We start from the raw sequence: 26,217 nt of genomic DNA on the forward strand, positions 1-26,217 counted from the left end.
TAACAGATCTAAAGAGATAAATAGGCATCAATACAATAATCATAGAGGATGCTAATACCCCTACTTTCATCAATGCATAAATCACCTAGAGAGAAAAATCAATGACAAAACATTGTCCTTAAAGAATGCATTAGAACAGATTAACTTAACAAATATATACAGAACATTCCATTCAAAAGCAACAGAATACACATTGTTCTCAAGCGGACATGGAACATTCTTTGGAATAAATCATATGTTAGGCCATAAAACAAGTCTTAATAAACTTAAAAAGACTGAAATCGTACCAAGTATCTTTTCTGATCTTAATCATATAAAAGTAGAATTAAACTACAGGAAGAAAACTGAAAAAATCACAAATATGTGGAGATTAAACAACATACTCCTGAACGACCAATGAGTTAAAGAACAAATCAAAAGAAAAATCACAAAAATTCCTTGAGACAAATAAAAATGAAAATGCAACATACTAAAACTTATGGAATGCAGCAAAAGCAGTTGTCAGAAGCAAGTTCATAGTGAAAAATACCTACATCTGGAAATAAGAAAAAATGTCAAATAAAAAAATTTAACTTTATAACTCAAGAAATGAGAAAAAGAAAAACAAATGAAGCCAAAGTTAGTAAAAGGGAGGGTGTAACAAATATCATAGTGGAAATAAATGAAATAGAGATTAAAAAAACAATAGCAAAGATCAATGCAATTAAGAGCTAGTTCTTCAAAAGGGTAAACAAAATTGACAAACCGTAGTCAGACTAACCTAGAATAAAAGAGAGAGAACTCAAATAGATAAAATCAGAATGAAGAAAAGTTACAACTGATACCACAGAAATACAAAGGATCATAAGATGCTACTACTAAACAATTATATGCCAACAAATAGACAACTTAGAAAAAAAATGGATAAATTTCTTGAAACACACAAACTTTCAAGACAGAATCATGAAGAAATAGAAAATCTTTAATAGATGGATTACTAGGAGATTGGATCAGTAATCAAAGATCTTCCAACAAATAAAAGTTCAGAACCAGATAGCTTCAATGATGAATTTTAATAAATATCTAAAGATGAATTAATGTCCATCCTTCTCAAGCTCTCCCCCCCCCCCAAAAAAAAAGTGCATGGAACATTTTCTAATTCATTTTTCAAAGCCATCATTACCCTGATGTCAAACCAAGAATGTCACAGAAAAAGAAAATATAGGTCGATGTTCTTCATGCATATATATGCAAAAATCCTCAAAATATTAGCAATCTAAATTCAACAATACATTAAAAGGATCATATACCATGATCAAGTGAGATTTATTTCAGGGATGAAAGGATGTTTTGATAACCCAAAATCAACTGATGTGCTATATCACATTAAGCAAATGAAAGATAAAAATCATATGATCATATCAATACATCCATATACAAAAAATTTTTTTGAAAAAATTCAACATCCATTTATGATAAAAACACCAAACCAAGTGTACATAGAGGGAATGTACCTCATCATAATAAAAGATATATTGAAAGGGCAGACCTTGTTTAATAAAAGGAAGCAGGATACCAAAATAAACAGATTAATTAATTAGACAAATTAAAAGGTCATAGACAAGCCCGCAAATAACATACTCAACAGTGAAAAGCTGAAAACTTTTCCTCAAAGATCAGGAACAAGAAAAAGATGTCCACTCTCACCACTAGCAGTGGATGTTCTAACCAGAGCAATTAGGCAAGAAAAAGCAATGAAAGATATGCAAAATGGCCAGGAAGAATTAAAACTGTCACTATTTGCAGATGACATATTATATATAGAAAATGCTATAGACTCCACATAAAAACTATTAGAATAAACGAATTCAGTAAATTTATAAGATATGACATCAATATGAGAATACCTATTGCATTTTCATATACTGATATGAACTAGCAAAAAGTGATTAAAGAAAACAGTCTCATTTACAATTGCATCAAACTTATAAAATACCTAGGAATAAATTTAACCAAGGAAGTAAAAGACTTGTAAAATGAAAACTATAACACATTGATGAAAGAAATTGGAGAAGATTCAAATAATAGAAAGACATAATAGAAAGACATAATGATGATTTGGAAAACAATGTTAAAATGTTCAAGCTAAACAAAGCAAATTATAGATTCAATGAAATCTCTATCAAAATCCAATGCCATTTTCACAGTACCAGAACAAATCATCCTAAAATTTGTGTGGAGCGTAAAAAAAGATGGAAATCCTTTCATTTGTGACAACATGGATGGATCTTGAGGGTATTATGCTATGTGAAGTAAAAGATGGACAGTTTAAGTTCTAGAATTAAAGGATAAATACCTGTTTCAGATAAAACTAAAAAGATAGAATATATGACAATCAAATACATTCAAATCTTCAACTTCAAAAATAATTTAGATATAAATATTTGATATGTAGATGAAAAAAATAATCACAGTATTGAGAATGTACTTATTTATACCAATGAGCTCTTTCGCCTCAATATGAAAAGGCACATATTTTTAAAATCCTATTCCAAAAAATGTTAAGTAAAGAACTGAAAGACTAAAGAATGTTGTAGATAGCAATTTTAATACAATTTGTAATTCTATCTAAAATGAAATCCTTTAATAATTAAATAAGTACTAATAAACTTTTTAATAAGTTTATCTTTCAATGTACAGATAGATAAATCTCACTCATTTTGTTTACATTACTTTCGTGATCATTTTAACCAGGATCTTAAAATTTAATTATAAAATAACAGAAATGAAAGAAATTATTTAAAAGAAAGTTTCTCTGTACTCCTAGGGGAAAGTTTTACCATGGATATGGAGTAGCCACATTTATTCCATAGTTTTGAAAGCATTTGATAGTTTAAGGGATAGGAATAAGAAGCCAGATTTCTGTGCAATAGACAGAAGCACTTAATCTTAATATAGTATTATCCATCCATTAATCTTGATGTGGATAATCCATTTTGAATTATCAGACACTTCATTTATAAAAATAATATGACAACATATGAATTACCTGATACTTCCATTGTAAAACTCTCACAGTAATAGTATATATCATAGGATTCAAAACTCAAAAACAAAAACAAACTAGTAATGGAAAGACTTGAAACAAAAGATATATCTTTTTCTCAGTAAATCTTGACTACAAATTCAAATCATTCCTAACTTCCCAGAAAATAGCATTCCTCTACTTATGTAAGAAGTGGAGAGTACTACATAATGTACAAACATAAAATTCTTCTGGTCTATAGCCACACTATAGCCATGTCTATGAACATGCCTAATCTTGTCTGATCTCAGAAGCTAAGAAGGGTCTGGCCTGGTTAGTACTTGGATGGGAGACAATCTAGGAATACCAGGTGCTGTAGGTATTAAAAAACAAAAAACAAAAAACAAAACGTTTCTGTAGTATGTTGAGGAATAGCTATAAACACAAAATAAATACTTGAGTTATCTATTGGCATTCTGTAAAGAATATACCAAAATATCTTCTTTTATAAGAGAAAATTAAATTTGCAAACATGAATGTGAAACAAGATCAACATTAAAAATAAAATGTCATCATGCTATCAGGATTTTCATGCTCAACTCTGTATAACTTTGGTGAGAATTAAAAAAAAAAAAAAACATCTGTGACTATTTACCCAGAAACAAAAATGGGGTGGGGAGATGCTTTTTATCCAAAACATATAATGAGATTTGAAAATAATTTTAAAAACAATTTACACATAGATTCATTTCACGGAGGAGAATACTGAGACTTAAGACATTAAATTATTTATCAAAAGTCACACAAGAAGTTCTTACTGGCCTATAACTCAAGCTCAAGGATCATGAAGATGTTTCAAAAGCAATATCCCTTCCACAGTCATAATTTTTCAAATCAAGAACAAGTCACTTGTTTAAAGTTCTTATCTACTTAAGGATATAAAGATAAAAATCTTAAATCAAGACAAACACAGATAATCTTGGCAGTGTACCAAACATATATAGAATAACTGTTTATTATTACTTTGAACTAAAAGTGATTGGATAACTTGAAAGATTTAATGGAATCCACATACATGACTCTTACTCCCATGCAAATAACTCCTACTGAGAAATCAGGCTGTAATTATGGCATTCAAACAGTACTGAGGAGTAAGTGAATGGGAAGTTGCAACACAGAATTATAAAATAGTCTCAATAATGATATCTAAGATTTTACTTATTAAATTTTAAAATTGTTAAGTATGTGCTAAAGTATTGCTACATGGTCAAAATAAACACTGTAATATAATAATAGCATAAAATAAATCCCTTAAAAATGATGCTTCTGAATGTGACAAATGAAGAAAATATAGACTATTTTTAATTTGAAAAAATTAGTCTTACTTCTTAGTAAGAGTCAATTAGAACAAAACCATGCCACAACAAAACTTGAATTATGTGTCTTAATCTATAAAAAACACATGTTCAGCCACTAAAACATGTTCTATCTTCCACTATCAGAGTATAATTTTTTTCCTCTATATTCTATATTTGATGAGAAACACAACAAAAAAATCTGCATTTTGCTAAAATGCAATGATTTTACCATGGAAGGTAAACGTACAACATCACAAATATCTTTGTAAGTCTGACTTTAAAATTCTGAAATGCTGATTTCATATATTTTGATACTCTCCAATAGAGTTTTTAAAGAGATGGACACCAGGGTAGCATGAGTTCTAGCCAAAACTTCAGTGGTTTGCAGCTCAGATCATTTCTGTGTTCATTGGAAAGGTAAATTGATCAAATTAGTACTAAAAATTATAATACCGAATCATTTTAATGCACTGGAATGTAGAATGAAAAATCACCAACAAAACCACAAAAGAACATACAATCTGAGTGTGTGTGTGTATCTATACATGTATATATATATGTATATATGTATAAATATGTATATATATATGTATAAACTTTGAGCTGTGAATACTAAACATGGCTTTTGTACATTTTTAAAAAATGGCTTTGCTTATTTCTATGCATGAGTTTCAGTGAGAGAGACTCATCAGTATAGTTATATCTTCAGGTTTTAAAGTAGTCCCTCTACTCAGTTTCCTTGATTTCCTTTTCAGGATAGAAAGTATTTGTAATTATTCAAATAGATGTTGATACAACAAAATTTCCATATTTTCTTCTTAGTCAAGAAGAAGAAACATTTGAGAAATTTTTTTGTGGCAAATCCTTTTGTGAAAATAATGACAAATTACAGTCTTCATGAAATGGCAATAAATATTTATTAAATGAGAATTGTGATTTAAAAACACTGAAAACAAAACTTGATCATATATGTAATAATCAGAAGTTTTATTCTAAGTTTTCCCTAGCAGGAACATCCTTTAGAAAAACATATGATTCATGAGAATCGTACAAGAGCAGAAAGAGAACCCAACAAATCCAACCATATAGCTACCTAATTATGAAATGTGATTTATTTTAATTAGAACTTTAGATAAGAAAAAGAAATCCTATACTATGGTTTGTGGGTAGCTTGCACATCTATTTAACAAGGTATAGACATGTCATATAATACTAAAAAAAGATATATATATATATATCCTAGAATTAATCTTCTATTATTTGTTTCTCAGTAATCTCCTTGGTCATCTCCATTTCATTTTACACACACACATACACACACATATACAAAACAAAACAAAACAAATCCTCACTCTCAGAGATCCATATGATAAGCTGCGATTGCCATGCACATGTGCTAAGCTTTTATATGTCTTCCATGTCTAGGAACCAGTATATTTTCCTGGTTATAAAAGTGTATCAGAAGCAAGGATAGAGGCTCAAGCGGGATTCTCCTTCTGGGGTAGTTAGCCATCAGGAGGACAAAGTAAAATCCACCATATTTTCTCCTATGAGCATAGCCCCAATTTTCATAAATCCCACTCACCTTGCCCCTTACTATTGCTCAATACCTTCAGCAAAGTGATACACTTTTAAGAATGTTTTTTAAAAAATCACCTTGTGTCTGTATAACCTGTTGTAAAATTTTACTTTATAAGAGAGCATACAAAAAACTAAAGTAAAAATTCAAAACATGTGGTTGTTGTAAAACACTCTATACAAATCAAAAACACAAATATATATGTATGGTATTGTATACGCCTGTAAATCAGTGGTTATTTTGGAGATAGTGCTTTCAATGTGTTATTAATAGAACTATGCTTATTTGGTAGAAAGACTTAAATGAATAAAATATAAATAAAATATAAATATTTGAGGACTAATTAGTCTAATTGGAAATAGCCAGATGTAGACAAAGGAAATATTGTCAATAAAAAAATAACAATAATCAAAAGGAATTTATTTGACAGTGAATCAATATTTATGACAATTATGATAAAAGTATTTAAAGTCAAATCTATGCTTAAAAGTTTTCTGGAAAATTAAACATATTTTGTAATATTGCCTTTCTTCAACCTCAATCATTTTATTACCTTTCATATTTTTCTGTTCCTCCTCTATTTCTGAAATTTTAAAAGACACCTTCTACCACATAACTTCCCACTAACAACAACAAAAAAGGTAAACTGATTCAGTGTCAACTAAAAAATAGAAATGATACACAGAAAGACAATTTCATATGTCTTAATATGTCCATGGTCAACTTTTCAAAGTATATATCTTTTTTTGCTACTAGAGTTTGAATTACATGAGGGGTTTCAGCCTGGAGCAAAGTGGAAATGACTGTCCTGGCATCTCTCTCAAAAACAAAGAGAGAGGAACAAAGTTGACAGGGGCATCAGCTGCAAATTGAAGAGTTTCCCTGGTATCACATGATACTGGTTGTACAATATGTTTAGTGGTTTAAATACCCAGGATAGAGGAACAAACACAAAATAATAAATAGGGAGTTTAAAAAAATATATATTAAAAAAACTATTAGGGTAGTATTTCTATTTTGGTGAACACCTGGAAAAGTTCTGCTTGACTTAGGACAGCAGGCAAGAAATGAAGCAAGGATGCCGTGCTTAATTAACCACAAAACGTTCTTTCACTATATTAGTACTAAGATAGATAATGTCAGAAGATTTATTAGAATCCCTATTTAAATTGTTTTCATAACAGCATGTATTAATATTCTACATCAAACGAGAGCAGTTTAAATTAAAAAGTAGATAATTTAAATTTCCACTAAAATGACACTTCTCCATGTAGTCCAATTATTGAAACTAATTGAGTCCAACTAAAGATTGTTATTAGCAAATATGTAAGTACTATGCCACCCTGAGGAGAAAACGATTAACATAATTTTGGCTCAAATGCTAAGAAAATATGTTTAAAAACTAGTCATCTCCCCAAAATGAAATGTGATGCCTTAAGAAGAACTTTTGAACTCCATCCTAAAAGTGAAATTAGGTAAGAGGAGCAAGCAGATAGAAAGTTAATAGAAATTGTTGAAGGAATGTAACACACAGGTTGAACTACCTTCTAGGTTAACGACTGACTCTTAAAAGTTGAATAAACATTATAAAGGTAGATTTTAACGTCCTACAACTATTTTAGAGGTTAGTAATGATTAACATGAAATACTTCATGAGGCATAATTTGTTGTGCCCTTTCCGTAGCAGTACATTTCAATCCTTTCAGTTCCAGGTAATTGTATACAATTATTCATATCTAGTCCTATGTGTGAAGAAAAAGGGTTATGTTTAACTAATTAGCTGTTGTAAAAATAATGCCAATTGGTATTTTTATTGTATTTAAATTAGTATATCTCTTAACAAAAAATGAGAGCATACAGAGACTTCTGCTAGAAAAAAAAAAAAAAAGGAACCAAACATAGAAGGGGGTGTTATTTCGGGTCTTTCCAAAAAGTAAAGAGCTAAACATAGATTACTCTGAGAACCACACCAAAATAAAATAATCTAAGACATGGAGACTCTTTTTTATCTTAAGAAGAAGGAAATAATCGTTGTGTGGTTATGAACTGCAACCTAATGCGTTAAGATTGAAGGGGTAACCATACTATTACAAAAATTTATTCAGTTTTCAAGAGAAAAGTATACCATTTTAAATTCAGATAGATGTCTTGTATTTCTCTCTATTTCAGGTTGTTCACTTAATCTAAAGGTATTTGTTAAATAAATAATAGCTAATTTTTATTAAATGTTATAGTACAGATTTTCCCAGGCTTTTATTTTGGGAGCCCAGGATACCTGCTATGCCAAGCAAATAAGTGGACCTCAGTTTATTTGGTGGCAGTCAGGTAAAAACTATTTTATAGTCTAAAATAAATCAATATAAATGTAAAAAATAATACTGCCATAATATACCTTTGGAAATATGACTCCAGATTCAGAATCACCCAAACACTACACTGCTTATTTTCTCAAGGACCATTTGATTAATTTAGGCAAGCTTTATGTTACTGTAACAAAGCAACCCTGCCCTCCCCCCCAAAAAAAATCAACTCAGTAGCTTAAGACAAAATAATTTACTTCTTGTTCTTTATAGGCAGGCTGTGGAACTGTGAGACTTGCCAGAACAGTTGTCTTCCATCAAGTGACTCAGGGATCCAGGATAATTTATCTCAAATTGATGTATCCTCTGCAGAGGCAGAGAAAGATTAGAAAGCACAGCTCCTCTGCCTAGAAGTGATATACTTAACTTCCACTTTTTCTTGGCCAGAATTAATCTCTTGACCCCATCTAAATGTAGGGTGAGGAGAAAATATAATCTTCTTTATGCTCAAGAGTGAAAGGAAAGGAAGTATTGGTGCGCATTAACAATGTTTCTCACACTGCCTTATGATTTCCATTAGCTTGCTATCTCCGCAAGATAGAGGGAAACAATAAAAGCCTTAAAACAAATGCTCAGAATTTTAGTCAATAGCAATTAAAAAAAATTAAAAATAAAAATAAAAGCACCATGTGAAGAACACATAAAATGATGGTTTTTGAATGCAATTTCTATATTACCCAAACTATATGAGATTGTTTGCACCAGTACTCAATAAATTGTGAGAGAATGGATGAATTAATGAATTGATGAGAGTACGATTCCTTCCTCTGGTCTCTGAATATATGACATATTCACGTAATGATAATTTATTTATCAGAGGAGCATACTAACGGTGATGACAGCAGAATTTTCATCTCAAATAACTGTAGGTATAAAGTTTAAAACTCATTTTAGTCACTTTTGTTTCAATTTTCTTAAGAACTAAAGATCAAGGATATTACTCCAAAATATATAGAATTGGGTTTTATTAAAAGCTTACTGAGGTGAGTTTTCTTTGGGAAGGTATCTTAGTGGAGTCTTTGAAATTCTAGGAATAATACTGAAATCTCGGTATCATTATTAACTAAGTTACCACAGATGAACTAATTAATTTATTTAACCCCTCATCAGTTCAGCTTTAAAATGATGACCGAAATTCATGCCTCAAAGTGATTGGAAGTTTGAAATGAGACTACACAGAAAAAGCACATAGCATAGCATTTAATATACAATGAATGTTTAAAAATATGTACTTCCATCAAAAGTATATAATTGTGCATGTGTTATTATGTTGACCTCTTAAAATGTCCAAACTCCAGGTGCAGAAAATAAAATTTATGAATTGGAACAGATTGCTGTAATTACGCATACAGATACAAAATTCAGTGAATCATAAGCATTAAACACATTACCTTATGTAAATTTTAAATGCTGAAGTAATGTTTTTTTGTAAATATTTTCAACTTCAACATGCGCAATGTTAACTCTTCGTATTGAAGTAAATTTTTATTGCTGGCATTTAGTCCTACAGTAAATCTTTTTTTTTCTTTTTTTTTTTAGCTTGAGAGCTATATAATTGAATAAAGTATATTTTATTTTGTAATAATTTACATATTATCATTTACATTTCAATACTTTTATGGTTTAAATTTTACATTTATTTTATTTTCTCTGAATTATACTATAAACTACAGTTTTAAAGAGTGTATTGCATAATTCAGAATTTGTTTTAAAAGATACTATTAATCAACAGTCATGTCCACATCATTGTTTCTTTTAAAAATTATAATTGTATAGAAGCAAACAATAATATAAATTAAATTTAGGTTCAGTCTTTATAAGTGTTGTTGAGATCCTAAATAAGTTATTAAACTGAAAATATTTCTTGGGGAACTGCTAAACACAGAGCAATATGTTAGGTATACTACTATAAATAGAACAAAATGGCATTGTTACCTCACTTAAATTAACGAGCTGCAAAATTACTGAGTAGAAAATATGCACACAACACAAGAACCTTAGAGCATATGATAGTAAGTATAAGATAATGTGCTAAACTTTGTGATCCTGAAAATAAAGTGTTCAGGGAGAGAAGGAATCAAATTATGATATTTAAAACAATGAAGACTTCCAGAAAGAAATGGGAGTTGAACTTGTCCTTGAGGAATGAATAGAAAGGAATGTATGGAAGATAGGAAAAATAATTGTTCACAGAAGTGGAAATAGTGACAATGAGGGTTATGAGAGGAAATAACTGACCAATGTAATCAATCATCCTTGAGTTTCTTGGTATGTACTCAAGAAGTTATAACTGCTTTTGATTAAATATGGAAGTATTCGATTATATCTTATATAACAGATTTAAAAAAATAAACTTACAGGGAACATGGTGGGATACATAAACAAGAGAAATATGTGTTGTTTAACAATAAATCTGTCTGTTTTGTGAAACATGGATTAAAAGTGACATAAATTAGAAGATACATGAAGACCTAGAGGATAAATGTGATGATCAGAACTGGAAGAGCCCACAGTCAAGTTCAATGTGGAAGAAAGGTGGAATTCAGAGAAAAAGAATAATTATAGAAAGAAAATCGGGATTCCACTAATACAGATAAAAAAAATTTGTGTTTTTTTTGGAGGGGAGGCTTCCATGAACTTTGGGATTTATCACAATGCAAAGAGGAAATAAAATGCCTGCTATCTATAAGACCCCATCGAGTCTTCCCTCCTCCCCAACAAATGCTGAAACAAAGCTTTTCATTTTCAGAGTGTTGAAGGGATGGAGGCTAACCCTCATCCTCATCCTGAGAATAAATATACAAATTTCAAGTTTCTATTGCTCCTATTTGTGGCTAAATATGGAACACTGAATTATCATTATGGGTAGATTTTTTTTTTTTTTTTTTTTTTTTGGTTTGGGTGTAATTTCAATATGACCCTATCCAAAGGTAATGCAAGACCCTTCCCTGCCTAGAAAAAGTGCACAGTGAAGGGCTATTTTTTGCAGGTTGGGTAAAACACTGACATATTATTATATTAACATATTTTTCACTTTGCTGGCTGGACTCAAATATAAAAAATGCCAAAGTGGATTCTGCTGGGGGGATGCAGGCACCAACAATACAGTGGTGTGCTGGTACTGAGGAAAGCGACTCAGAGTGCATACTCTTTTGAGAAGCAAGGTGCAGTGGCTTTCACGAACAGTAAGATCTGATATAAATAAAGGTTTAAGTTCTCCTTTTGCATGCTGTAATTTTGTTAGCTTAATCTCGTCTCTGGTAATATTTTTTAAACATGAAGGTTTACTGTCAACTTTGTTACTGTTTGGCAGGAGGTATACAGTTGGATGGCCTGGAGCAGCACAGGAAAGCTTTGATAAGATGACCAGAAGATAGCTAAGAAACATTTGGAAGCGAGAAGTAATGCAAAACAAAAACAGGCTGAACTTTCACCACTCTCCCATTCATTCTATTCTAATCCAGCAATAACCATTTATTAGTGAAGAATGGTGTGTAAGACTGTACTCCTGAAATCTATGAAGTTGTAACTTCATAGTACTCTTGGCTGAGGATTATAGGGTGACTCTAGAAATTAGAAGAGTTGGGGCCTCCTAGATAACACAAGAATAAGAATCCAAATTAAAGTATTCTTTAGAGAATTAAGATAAACTAAGAGATAAAATATGTTTTATAGACTTACATGGGTTCAGAACATAATAGGATCTCAATATAAGAATTTGAATGCAAACAATATTTCAAGAATATTTGGAGATAAAAAAGGGGCTGGGTGGAATCTCAAATGAATACAAAAGCTGTTGTCTGGAAAAAATATAACTTAATAGAAAAAAATTCTACTTCAACCAGTCATTTTTTTTTATTAAGAAGTATTTTTTTTATGCCTATAACATATGTACCAGATGGATACCTCAGAATTTTGTTTCCATGTGGAAAAGACCAGAGCCTTCAGTGTTTCTAGTTCTATAATATATAAACTATAAGACCAACATTGTAGCAATGAAAAACATTTTAAAAATTGAGATTTCATTCTCATTCTTCTCCATGGCTTTTATCTTGCTGTTGCATTTGATCTTTTTTAAAGGAAAGTTTCTCAAATCGATACTTTCTCCACCTTACCTGAATAATACTCTTCATCTCTGACTCTTTCAGTAGCAATTTTTGTTCCTAAAGAAACAAATGTACCCCTCTTTGGAATATTCTCCTGACCCATGAGGGTGAATCTTCAAGAAATATCTGGACTTATCTGATCATCCCATATGGGTTAAAATGAAATTAACCCACTCCTACTAGCCTTGTGGGATTCAACCTCAGGGGAAAGTAATGAGGGGAGAATTAAGAAAAAGAGTTAAGCCTGAGATTAGAAGAGAGACATTATCCAAAATTGTGTGGCAAAGGAAACAAAAATATTAATAATACTACAGAAAAAAGTATCTTACCAAATTCTTGAAGTCACCGGATGATCCAGGAATCCAAGCCTAAAACAAAATAAAATAAGGAAGACAGTGTTTTAGTGTATTGCTTAAAAATATACACAATAAAATCTTATAATTCTATAACATTATTATATATACAAGCATTACAAACTAATGAAAATGCTTTAGAAAATCATTTTTAGGTAAAAATATATTTTTTACTTAAATTGAAGTATTTAATCTCACAGTATGTCATTAAAATAAATAAAAGAAATATTTCTAATTATTCAGGTGGCCATGATAATTATTATTTTAATTCTTTAAGTACCCAAAAGAAGGGGACTATTAGTACTAAATGTACTTAAATCTTCTAATATTTATTACATATATTTAATTTTCTTATGAGTGAGGCGAATCAAAGCTTCAGTTTAAAAAAAAATTCTCATATTTCTGCCTTTGCTGGCTATAGGACAGTAATTAATCTTGGTTTTGATTAATTTTTGAAAAGTAAATTCATGAAAGATATTATGATAAAAGTTAATGAGTTTTAATTTCCAAATTATATTAAAATGCAGTCTCTATTTTTTAAAGGTACTTGATGTTCAAATGAAAGACAATTTTAAACAGCACAGTTCCCCAAGAGAAGACCCAGCACCTGCCACGGAATACAAAGGTTTTATAAATGTTGTCTTGTGTAAAGGCAAAAGCAAACAATGTGAGACCTTTGTAAATATGCCTGCCTGCTTCTGTGTTTGAGCACAGATATTGAACTTCTAACATTTATTATTATAAAATAAAGGAGTTTTTTTTTTTAAACATATGATGATCATCTTTTCTTTTCCCCTTGGGAATCAAGTTTTAAAGTACATATTGTACAGATATTGAAACACTTATCTTCCCTTTAAAGAGAATAGAAAATACAATAAATATAAAGAGAATTAGACACTATGTGCATGGTTTTCTGTGCATATAAATATGTCTGTGCCTTATTCTCTGAACATTTAAATTAGGTTCCTGACTAAAATTATACACATAATGCTAGAGCATTAATTGGTAAAACAAATTTCCTGGAAAGAATCTTAAAATTTCTTCTCTAAGCCCTAGAATTATGTGAGAAGAGTAGGTGTTCACTTATGAGGAGAAAATAATGAATTCTGTTGTATTATGAGACAACTCTTCAAATTCCCTAGCCTTGCTTCAAAGGTGTAAGTGGACGGTCTGTCTCCTAGAAGCCTCTATTGCTGGATCTTAGTTCTGCTCATGGGAGCCATAGAGAATGTTTGGTATATTTTCTTTTCTTTTCCTAATTTGAGTTATTTCTCTGTTGAGTTATAAACCACATAAAAAACTTGCAAAAGTACTAATGTATATATCTCTATGTTGTCACAAAGTGAATGCTCATGTAATCATCACTTAGATCAAAAATAGAACATGAATAACACTTGGAAGCTCATAGTTTGTTCACACATATACACAACATATACAATATATATATATGTGTATATAAATAATACACACACACACACACACCTATATACAGCATATATATACACATATACATGCAAAGTTTAAATCTACTTGAACATTTCTTGTGAATTATGCTAAAGCACAGGTTTAAATAAAAATACAAATCATCTGAGGCAACACAGATGCCTATTCAGGGATTTGTGTAATATATAGCATCAATGCCATATAGTCATTGTATTTTTGCAAGGCATACTGATTATACATTGCCAAAGAGGGACAACTCTTTGAATATATCGTGTGATGTCATTGAACACAATGTGTATTATAATCTCAATAAACTATCATATTTTTTCAGGTTTTTTTTTTGTCATCGTATAGCTTTATTTTGCCTTACTTACTTTTGAACATATACGATTGGAGTCATATATACATAGACATAGATAGTCTATACCATTACTTTCCTTTAACATCATATTTGTAAGATTCATCTGTCTTGTTGCTTCTAATGATAGTTAATTTTCATTACTCTCTAGTATTCCATTGGATGAATATTATAAAATTTATATATTCAATCCTCTATTGGAAGATATATGGATCGTTTCCACTTTTTGGTTTAATGGATAATTCTACTATGAATGTGTTTTTATGCTTGTGCATGTTTTTTTGTTGGATATATTCTAGGAGTAAACTGCAAGATCGGAAAATGTGCATATGTTTTACTTTAGCAAATATTCCCAAATAGTGTATGAGAGTTGCCACTGTTGCACAAACTCACCAGAAAGAATTTTTTTTCTGCTTAATAACAGTCACCAGTTTACTGTGTAATTATACTTTTTATTTATATTTCCTAGATTATTGTTTTATTGCATTTCATGTTAGTCATATATATATATTAAGAATATAGTCTTCAATTTTCTTGTCTATGTTGTATGTGGCTTGTCTTCTCTATTTTGATTTGTAGAAACATTTTATGTATTATAGATATGAGCCCTTTATTGTTTACATGTGTTGAAAATATATTTCTCACTCCAAGGCTTAACCTTTTACTCATTTATTATGTCTTTTTTTTTAAATTAATTTTTAATTTACTGTAGTCAAATTTAACCACCTCTTTATTTTTTTGTATCCTATTTATACAAAATCACATATACTCTTCCCTATTTTCTTCTAAAATCTTTGTTATGCAATAATTTGTTAACCTCTCACATCACAACTCATTTGTTAGCCTCTCACATAAAGTCCACTGAACTTTATGTTTAACTGTGTGAGTTGAGGTATAATTTCATTATGTTCCAAATTGACTCAACAAAATTTATTGAAAATACCTTTTCTCACTGGTCTACAATGCTAGTTTTGTCATAAGTGCCCATAGATGCTTGGCTCTGTTTCTAGATGTCGATGTTCTCCATTTAACTATTTGCCTATTTCACACTGTCTTACATAAAATAACCTTATAACGTACCTTGGTATCTAGTAGAGCAGCCCTTTCTACCTTTTCCATCATTAAGAGTTTATTGACTTTTTGAAATTTAATTCACATAACATACAGTTCACTATTTTAAATTGAACAATTTACTGGTTTGTAGGACATTCACAATATTGTATAAACATCATACTAATTCCAGAACATTTGCAATACCTCAAATTATTATTAGCTATTGACCCCATTTCTCTTTTATCATCTTCAACTGTCAACCCCTAATCTATCTCTATAGATTTGCCTATTTTTATGGCTAAATAGTATTCCAATGATAAAACACGTGTTGTTTATCCATTTATTAGATAATTCTTTATTCTTTTCATTGTTTGGCTATTATGAATAATGATCATGAACATTCTTGTATAACTTTTTCTCTATGAGAGTATGTTTTCAGACCTTTTGGGTATATATTTAGGAATAGAATTTCTGGGTCAGATGGTAATTCTGTTTCACTGAGAAAATGCCAAACTATTTTCCACAGCGGGTATACCATTTTACAGCCCTACCAGCAATGCATGAGAATTTTAATTTCTCCACATTCTCGCCAAGACTTACTTTCCATTTTTAAAAACACTATAGTCATTATAGCCAGTGAATGTGATCTCACTGTGCATTTTAATTTTTTTATTTTTCAATTATACTTGACAAACAATATTATATTAGTTTCATGTCTATAACATAGTAATTAGATATTTATGTACCTTACAAAGTGATCACCCCAATAAGTCTAGTAGCCATCTGAAACCATACATAGTTTTTACAATATTATTGACTATATTCCCTATGATGTACTTTACATCCCTGAGTATTTTTATAACTGTCAATTTGTAGTTCTTAATCCCTTCACCTTTTTCACCCATCTCCCCAAAACCCCTCCCATCTGGTTACCATCAATTTGTTCTCTGTGTCTATGAGTTTGCTTATTGTGGTTTTTGATTTGCATTTCTCTAATGACTAATGATACTGAACAATTTTCATGTGGTTATTGTCCATTAATATATCTTATTTGGAGAAATGTCTATTCACATCATTTGTTCACTGTTTAATTTTTGAGTTCTCACTACTCTTTTTATAATCTGGATAGTAATTCTTTATCAGATATATCATTTGCAAACATTTTCTCCCATTCCATGAATTATCTTTATATTCTATTGTTTTATTTATCTCAATAGAGTAGTGGAATTTTCTATGTAGAGGCTTTATATCTTTCAATAGATTAATTTCTATTTGATATATTTTATGTCATTAAACAGTATTTCTATTTTCTATTTATCACTTGTTCATAGAAATGGAATTGATTTTCTATGCTCTTATATTGAGAGCAAACTTAATATATATTAATATATATTACACATATTCATAATAGTGAATAAAAGTGGTGATCCTGGGAATCTTTCTCTTGATCTTAAAGGAAAATCTTCACCATTAATTCCAATACCTATTATTGGAATTTCATGTACTAAAAGATTTACTTATGCAGAATCTTTGTTATTCATTATATTACTTTACTAGATATATGATTATTTAGACTGTCATATTCTCCCTCTTGTCAGTTTTGTTAGGTTATATATATTTTATTAGAAAATTATCTTATATGCAATTTTATTTTTAAAAGTAATTTCCAACATCCTTTTAATATCTTCAGGATTTCTATAGATTTAGCTTTTTAGTCCATACATTAGTTATTCTTGACACATCACTTTTTTCTAACAATATCTACCTCTTTTATCAGTTTATTCTAAATAGTTTTTATTTTGTTTTCTTGATTTTTCTCTATTGTATAGTTGGTATAATATGCAATATAATATTCTTAATTATATTATTTTTCATTATTTTTTTCTTCTGTATTTGGGTTAAATGTGTTGTTTTCCTCAAACTTCTTGAGATAGATGACTTTCTGCCTTATTCTTTTCTTATAAGTGTATTTAAAATACACATTAATATTGGCTTTAGTTTTGTTACATACCATTTCAATTTGTATTCATTTCAAAATATTTTCAGGTTGATTTTTTTAACCCGAGAAATAGTCCGAAAATGTCTATTTTAATTTTCATAATCTCTAGAGATTTTCTAGTGCAGATTAATTAGTGTACAAAAAGTATTCACTCTGCATGATATCAGTTCTCTACAAATACTAAAACTTGCTTTGATTCAGCATCTGGTCAATTTTTACAAATTTTCTTTGTGCACTTGAAAAGAATATAGATTCTGCAATTGTGTGCATTCCTTTGTACACTTAAATTATATTGAATGTGTCAATCAAGTTATTAATATTAAGGGTACATGTTGTAATATCCCACCATCATTCTATTTGTTTATTTTTCCTTTTAGCTCCATCATTTTATTTGTATATGTTAGGCTACATTAAGAAATGTATACATGAAATATGTGTGTGTGTGTGTGCCTTCCTGTTAAATTGTACACCTGAAATGCATATATATATATAGAATTTTTATATCCTTCTGTTCAGTAGAAACTGTTATCTTATAAAGGGGTTCCATTTTATTATTAACACTACTTTTGTTTCTAAGTTGATTTTGTTTGAAATTCATAGAAATGTACCAGCATTTATTTACATGGACTTTTCTCAATACAAGTGTAAATAACTTTAGTAGAAAGAAAAGCATGTTAAAGTATATAGGCTGGTCAACTCATTAGTGGAAGTTGTCAGCTCTTCTAGGGAGAGTCAAAGAAAATTTTAATTGAGGTGAATACATATTACAAAGGAATATGGAACATGCAACAGCATGAATGTCAATACATTTTGTGAAACTGGGGTTTGATGTTTATGGTACAAAGACATATGACTGGTATTTGAAGATATTTCTGAGAACAGATTTGAAACTCTTGATAATGGCAAGTTTGGTAGTTTGTTAGCAACCTGAAGATAAGGCAGATAAGATTTTGAAGTAAGATGATAATACCCATAATTCAATAAACAGTCTGAGGAAGTGATAGAGGAATGCGAGAAATAAAATTTCAAATGAACTGAGTTTTAGAATCCTGTAGGTTTTTTACTTGGGCTGTTCTGGTAACCAACCAGACATAAAGATCAGGAATTCAGGAGAAAGTTATAAACTAGAGAGATTTGTGTTTTACTGAATGATAAAGCAAGGGAGAAAAGATGACTGGCAATGGATACTTGGGGGAATATCAACATTTCTGGAATAGGCAGCAAAAACATAACAGCCAAAATTGACTGAGAAATTTAAGTAAGAAATGCAGTAACAAGAAGCCAAGGACAAGGGATGTCAGCAATGCAAAATGTTCCTCAGAGTATTCCAAGATGATGAAAACAGAAATTTGGCCTTCATTATTGCCTTTGGAGACATTTCGGCAGAATTTTGAGATTAGAAGCTTAATGTTTTGAGTGATAAATAGTAATTTAAAGATTTTTATAGTAAATGGAATGTCTGATTTTCTCTTTTGAATTTTGATGAAGAAGAAAAGAGAGGAAACAACGTTTGAGTATGGAGATGAACTTAAGGAAAGGTAGCTCTTGTTTATGTACAAGTTATGTCAGAAATTTGGTCATCGGAGAGTCTCACCCATATTCCTAGGCAGTCTTAAAAACTCTGGCAGCCTTATAAGAACACTGTACCTGTTTCTTTTTTTTACTCACATAAATATGTAACATACAACTCTTATACTTAGACCATTGGGATTCCACTTAGATTTGTCCTTTATAAACATCAACTCTTTTCACTGATCTACTAGCTTCTTTTGATCAAGGTATATACTTCAAACAACATTCACTGGTACCCAAGCAATTATACTGAACTATAGTTGCTAAAATTTCAATCTTCCTTTTTATATCATACATACTCATTACACTGGTAAACAGAGGCATAAAATCAATTCTATTGTTACTATCTTTTTTTAGTCTCTTTCTGATAATTACTGAACATTGTACTTCTTTCTATGTCATTATCATTGCACTTCTATGTCATTCCAGCTATTCTAAATGGTATGCATTTTATTCTTTTATTTAAATAAATTATCTTGCCCTTTCTGTTAAGGCCTTCGAGATGCTCTGTACCCATATACATTTATTTCTACATCTTCTTTGCAAGGTCTCATGCTCAATATATCCTGTGTGTTTGTTAAATAAATAAATAAGTAAAAATGACTGAATAAAAAAAAGTGAATGCATGAATAAAACCATTTTATGTAAAAGAAAAATCACCTGCCAAATGCATACTTCAGATCCTTTAAAAGAAGGTAGTCATGTTATAAAGCTAAGAGCCTGGAACTGAAAGTCACAGTTTGTGCTCTAACTTTACTACTTTTGAATTTCATTAATTAAGAAAACTTATCTAACCTTCAGTTTCCTTATCTATAAAAATGGAGATTTTAATAGTTCATTCTTATCAGTTTTCTATAAGAAATAAATAAGTTATTCCTATGAAGATACCTAGGACAGTGCTTGTTTCAAAGTGAGGGCTCATAAATTTAGATAAATTGAACCTGAGATGCAGTCTGACCTTTCTAAAAGCCCACTTCTTTGGTATCATAATGATCTATTCCTCAACACTGTCTATGTAGCCAACTGCTCACAGCCCATATCCTCTTCCCTTTCCAAAGTCATGACCTATAACTGGAAGAGACTAAAATATCACATGTTTCAGTTACCTCATACTCCATATCAAGCTGCTTTGTATCCAAAACATAAGTCACTAAGCATATTCTTCTGACTGGATAAACTGCACTCACAAAAATTAAGAGTAGTCTTGACAAATTCTTTTTAGGTCTTAACTATGTCTGATTTTTTATCTAGAAAGACAAAATACAGGCTAACAGGTTCTAGAAATCTATATAATGCAGTCATTCTACTCCTCACATTAATAGCCACATTAATAATCATCATCATCCTATTTTCTAATGTTTATATGTTCGACAAAATTTATCTGATTGGTCGATATCCTGATGAGGCCATGCAATTTGAATACATTTCTTCGACTACATTTTTTAAGCCCTTGATATTCTTTTGCATAAATAATGATTTCTATCATTCTCAATTTGAATTTTAACTCATTCGGGGTGATTCTTTTAAGTCATTGTACCCCCCCCAAAACAAGTAATAATTTATGGTAAATTATAAAGGATAGTCATGCAATTACCTATGTGTCTTCTGATTGGAAAAACACTTTTCTACTTTTTTGGAGGGAAAATAGAATTGTTTTTAGAAGTAGAAAGCAGAACAGCCGAATTCAGAGCAAAGAATTCAATACAATTTGAATATAGATTTGGATATACTTTATCAATTTTATTAATTATTTAATATTCTGCAAGGCTGAGTTTGAAAAATGGACGATGAGTTGACAAATTTTCCATAGAATTACCTGTTTAATTTAAATACCTAATTCATTAAATGTAGATTATGTATTTCAAGATACAAAATCATTACTATAACAATAATCATTTCACCAACAATGTAAACTGGCACTTCGTAGATTTCACTTGGAAGAAAATTGCTACTCCAAAATATTTTGTGAAAAAAAAATATATTACTGTATTCTCCTCCAGATATTCACAATGCAGATTAGCAAATAGAGGACTATTAAATGGTCCATGGCATGGAGATATTTAATTTGCTTTAAGATGCCTTTGAGATGCATCAAACTTATTTAAACCATAAAAACAATTTTTTTTCACATAAATCATACAATCTCATGAATCGAAGTTGTTCACTTTGAAAATATAATATTAAATGTAGTTCAATATAAGAAAAATTGACTCCAATCAATATGCCTTCTAGTTTATTCCTATCTTATCTCATGTTATAATATTGTCTATATATTTAATTTTGAATCAGAAATTATGGATCAGAAACTTTATTAGGTACCAAGGGAAAAATACGACTGAGATTCAATTTCTGCATTTAAAAGCTTGATGTCAACCAGTGAAAACTAAAGTAAACAAATAATTGCCAGGCATGGTAACTGCTATAATAAGAGTTGGTAAATTGAATTATGAGCTAATTTGTTTGAACTAATTACATGAACATGTGCTTAGATGCTAGTACTTATAGATACAAATTATCCAAGCAGTCAAAATCAATACCTTTTTCAAGATTCACATGGCTCCTGTTTACCTACTCTTTTTGCTAGGAGAAACCAGTGACAGTAGCATCCTAATTTCTTCCCTTGACCATGGACAATTCTAAAGACTAAACAACTGGGAGAAAGAAGTAGAGGGGTTTCCCATGGGCAGATTTCACATGAATCCTGAATTTTTTTTTAGGATAGTCAGTTTGCCTCTCACTAGAAAGTCAGTTGAATTCATTTTGTCTGCCGAATTTACTACTGCATACTAGTGCCTAATATCTAGAATTTAGCATATGAGAGACACTAAATATTTGTTGGATCAATCCCTTTCAGCATGTTCAGTTTTTGGTACTCGTGGTACCAGTGACTGTCTACTCATAGGGCTATCACCTTTATATTTTAAGCACTTTATTCCCGCAAGTTCCAATTTTAATCACAGCAACATAGAATAAAGGTAATCTCTCCAAACACATTTCCTAGAGTTTACAACTATGAAAACCATATTGCTTTCATTCTAACTTAGAAGGACAGATGGAACCAGTTAGAAATGCCTTATAACAAATCCCGTTTCCAACAAACACATAAAAAGTAAGTTCCTAAATTTAATAATCTTGCAAATAACCTGATTGCTGGTAATTCAAGTTCTGCCAAAGGACTAAGCCTAAAATGACATTTCCTGGAATCAGTACCTCTGATTCTATCACTTTTACTTAAAGGGACCATATCTCCAACTTCACAGTTTACTTCCTGTTACCAGCTAATCTAATGATCTATTCTACTTGCTCTTCCCTACCCTGCGCCTAATTCCATTTAGTGAAGATGACATCAAAAAGCCCTTGAAAATTTAATTCTATGTCAATTTTCACTAGATGATTCCACCTTCCACTAGTATTTCAGCTGGCCAATCTGCTCCTGCATGTCTAACGCCGCACCTTGAAACCTGTTCAAGCCTCACATTTGGGTTTTCATATGGACTTCCACTGTTGGCTGTCTCCTTATCACTTGTTTGAAACGGTACTATATGATAAATAATATAGAAAAACCTGTTTATCTGCCAATTTGTTTTATACATTTAACTAAAAATATGTCTGGGGGACAAGCATCTATCTTTAAAACCCCTGTAGTTTCTTGAAAATTGAATGCTTTTTATTTCTATAGAACAAAGTACAAAGGCAGGTGTTGGGGAAACTAGATATGTGGAAAAAAATCACTGAAGTTCTTGGTGTTCACAGCTAGTCCTATAGACAGTGTTATACAAAATAATTCATATATTTCTAAATGAGATACAAACAATTCTCAGTTAGTTGGTGTTCATGGTGACTGAGATAGCAGGTGATGAAGCATGGAAATTGTATCAAAGAATGTTTTACATCTGTGACATTAACCTACTGTTTTCGTGAGTGATTCCTGAGGAGATAATATTTTAGTTCCTGTTTTCAACAAGGGAATAGTTTGGTAAACAGAATCAGTTCTAATTGTTTTCTTTTTCTTTTTTTTTTTTTTTTTTTTTTGTTCACGATATATTTAAAAAAAAAAATGTATCAAGATTTCAAATCCATCCTGACACAGGAAAAAAATGTATTTTGCTTTCTTAGTGCCCTTTCTTTTGCCATGTTTATGTCTGGAAATTAGGTTATTTGGGATAGTATTAAGCTTAAAAAAAGAAAATATGATCCTGTTACTCAGACTTTAAACAGCTGTCACTAACTTGTTTTGGAGAGTGGCTTTAGGAACTAGAATTTATGATAATTGCATTCAAACAATGGATATTTCATCAAAGAATGGGGTACATTTTTGTTTGTTATTGCATACTTATATAAGGTTCACTATGGGCCAGGCTCTGTGTAGAATTATATACACTAATTCATTTACTACTTATAACATCTTTAGGAGGTACATATCATGATTACAATCCTCATTTTATAGAAGGGATACTAAAGCACAGAGTTGTAGAATAATCTGTTCCTGGTCACTGGTAATTGACATAGCCAAGATATAAACCCTAGAAATCTAGCTCCACAGCCTCTGCCCATAATCATTATATGATACTATCTCTTCATATGATCTAATAAAAAATAAGAAATGAAATATTGTACTATATGTCAAATACAGAAATAAGACAGGAAGAAAAGAAGCTTCAGCAACATGATCACAATAAAGCTTGCATAAGCATCTCCTTGTGAAATAACCAGTGCTCTCTTTATCAAAGATTAATACATGGACTTGCATTGTGTTTTAATCTGGTTACCCATAGAACAGAGCTTCCCTACAAAGTCTCTGTCTCTCTTAATGAGCTGTCAAAAATCACAGAGTAAACAAAAACTTGCATTCTGATGTCAGTCAAACTTGGCTTCTGATCCTAACTCTTTCTTTCACTGTCCTGAGATAAATTCCTTAATCCCTTACACATTTTATATAACAACCTAACAAAAAAGGTAATACCCTTATTTTGTTCACAGAAAATGCTCTCAGGTGCGTTAAGTCAATGACAAAACTGATTCACAGAAAATAATTTGTACACGGTGATGTAGAAATGGTGGCAGTACCAGGTTTCCTATCTAGGCAGTCCAGCTCTAGAATGCAGGCTCATTGGGTTATCCTGAGGATTAAAAAGAGATATCTTCTTTTGTTGTGGATTTTGGCTGTGTACCCAGAAGAACCAAACAGCACTCAGCGAATTAAGAATCAAAGGAGATTTATTTACGCTGGAGGGCTCAGAGGAGTCACTCTCCAGAGTCTAAGCCCTGAATAAAGGCAGGTATGTAGATTTATACATTGATTACTTCCGCATACTTGGTGGTCTTTTGTTTCAAGCTGTCATGCTCCTGGGAAAGGTAGTGTTCCAGGGAGAGGAGGTTGGAAAAATTCCTCTGGGATAGGGTAGCCATCTTAGATTTCTTTACATTTCTCATATCATTCCTCCCTTTTGATGTCTGTCTAAATTCTTTATAGGGCATCACCTTTTTGACAATTTTCCTGATCTCCCTCTTGGTCTCCCTGGACCAGAGACCAATAATTTTATTGTATAAAGATCTTTGCTGTAGTCTCTCTTTCCACTGTAGCTTCTATAGGAGAACCAACCTCTAAAGAGGTTATTTGGGTCCCATTCATGTCATGTTTGTATGGGCACATGTACCAGTCCTGTCATCTGTTTGACAAGATCTTCAACTGCCCAGCCCTGGTCATCTCTTTGCACACAACAGTTGGTGAGATTTAATTTCCCAAATACACCTGCTTCTGCTAATAGATAATCTAATGCCAGCCTGTTCTGGTAGATGGCATTTCTCATCTGAGTTTTTCGATGTGCCAGGAGGGTCAGGGCTCTCCTAGTTTTATTAGTAACTGCCTATAGTCAGATAATTTAACATGTAAATGGGGGTACAGTATCCCCAAGATCTATTTTGTCTAAGTGGCAGGCCTATAATATTATGTGTTCTAGGGGCCACTCATTATCCTTCCAGTCCCCTATTTGGAGTTCCTTTTTTACTCAGTAATAGAGATGGGATCTCGCTATGTTGCCCGGCCAGGAGTGCAGTGACTATTCATAGGCACGAACCTACTACTACTGATCAGCACTGAAGTTTTGACCTGCTCCATTTCTGATCTGGGCCAGTTCACCCTTCCTTAGGCAACCTGGTGGTTCTCTGCTTCCAGGAGGTCACCATATCGATGCTGAACTTAGTGTGGATACCTGATGAGCATAGTGCACTACAGCCCAGAACTCCTGGGCTCAAATGATCCTCCTGCCTCCGCCTCCCGAGCAGCTGGGACTACAGGCACATGCCACCATGCCTGGCAAAGGCTTTTGGAACTGGGTGACCAAGCACTTCCCCTGTTCTCAGAGGTAGGAGGAAGGTTTTATCATGCCAATTATACAGCTTCCTTCCCAATTTTAGGGAGGTGATTGTAGTCCTCGTTTCTGTAAATCTAGTAAAGACTATGTGGGGCCACCCAGTTTCGGACCTTGTCTGGGTGGGAATCAATTCAGTAGCTTCCCAATCTTTTCCCAGGTTTAACTACTTACTCTTCCTTCCTCTCGGAACCAGGGACAAGTTTCCTACATAAGATCTAAAATTGCTGAATCAGGTGAGTGTGCACATCATATTCCCTAGCCCTAAGTATAGCTTTAAGCTCTGTACAAAAACATTGCAGTCCTTTGACCCTTGCTGTCCTATGTTTTACTCCTGGTAATACAGTCTATTCCTTAAATTTATTTAACACGTGTGCTTTCTTGAATTCTACCAGGCTGTGATCTGTATTTTCTCCCTCCTACTCTTTTGCGTAGGCTTTTCCTGAGGGAGTCTATTCACCTTACCTCATTTACATGTTTTCCTGTACTCAGGTCCCTGTTCAGGGGCCACTTGCCACATCCAGCAAGTGGTAAATCCTGCCACGTCCAACGTGGCTCTGGAAAGTCTATCTGAAAAGCACTACTATTCATGGTAGCTATAGAAAACTGAGGTAGTGGACATTCTCTGACCTCTTTTGATAACATGGATGTATAGCACACA

The 26,217-nt window shown here is 31.5% G+C and overlaps 1 protein-coding gene across 39 annotated transcripts in view; it reads right to left on the bottom strand.

Moving 5' to 3' along the window:
* The window catches only part of PTPRD (protein tyrosine phosphatase receptor type D), a 1,934,582-nt gene that overhangs the window by 1,187,070 nt on the left and 721,295 nt on the right, over nt 1-26,217 (bottom strand). For all 39 annotated transcript variants that reach the window (XM_036238646.1, XM_036238649.1, XM_036238671.1 and 36 more), the window contains one exon: nt 12,737-12,775. The gene's annotated coding sequence lies outside the window, so the exon portion shown is untranslated. The remainder of the gene's footprint in view (nt 1-12,736; nt 12,776-26,217) is intronic.

This window comes from Rousettus aegyptiacus, unplaced genomic scaffold, assembly GCF_014176215.1.
Source record: "Rousettus aegyptiacus isolate mRouAeg1 unplaced genomic scaffold, mRouAeg1.p scaffold_m13_p_3, whole genome shotgun sequence".
NCBI classification, from domain to species: Eukaryota; Metazoa; Chordata; class Mammalia; order Chiroptera; family Pteropodidae; genus Rousettus; species Rousettus aegyptiacus.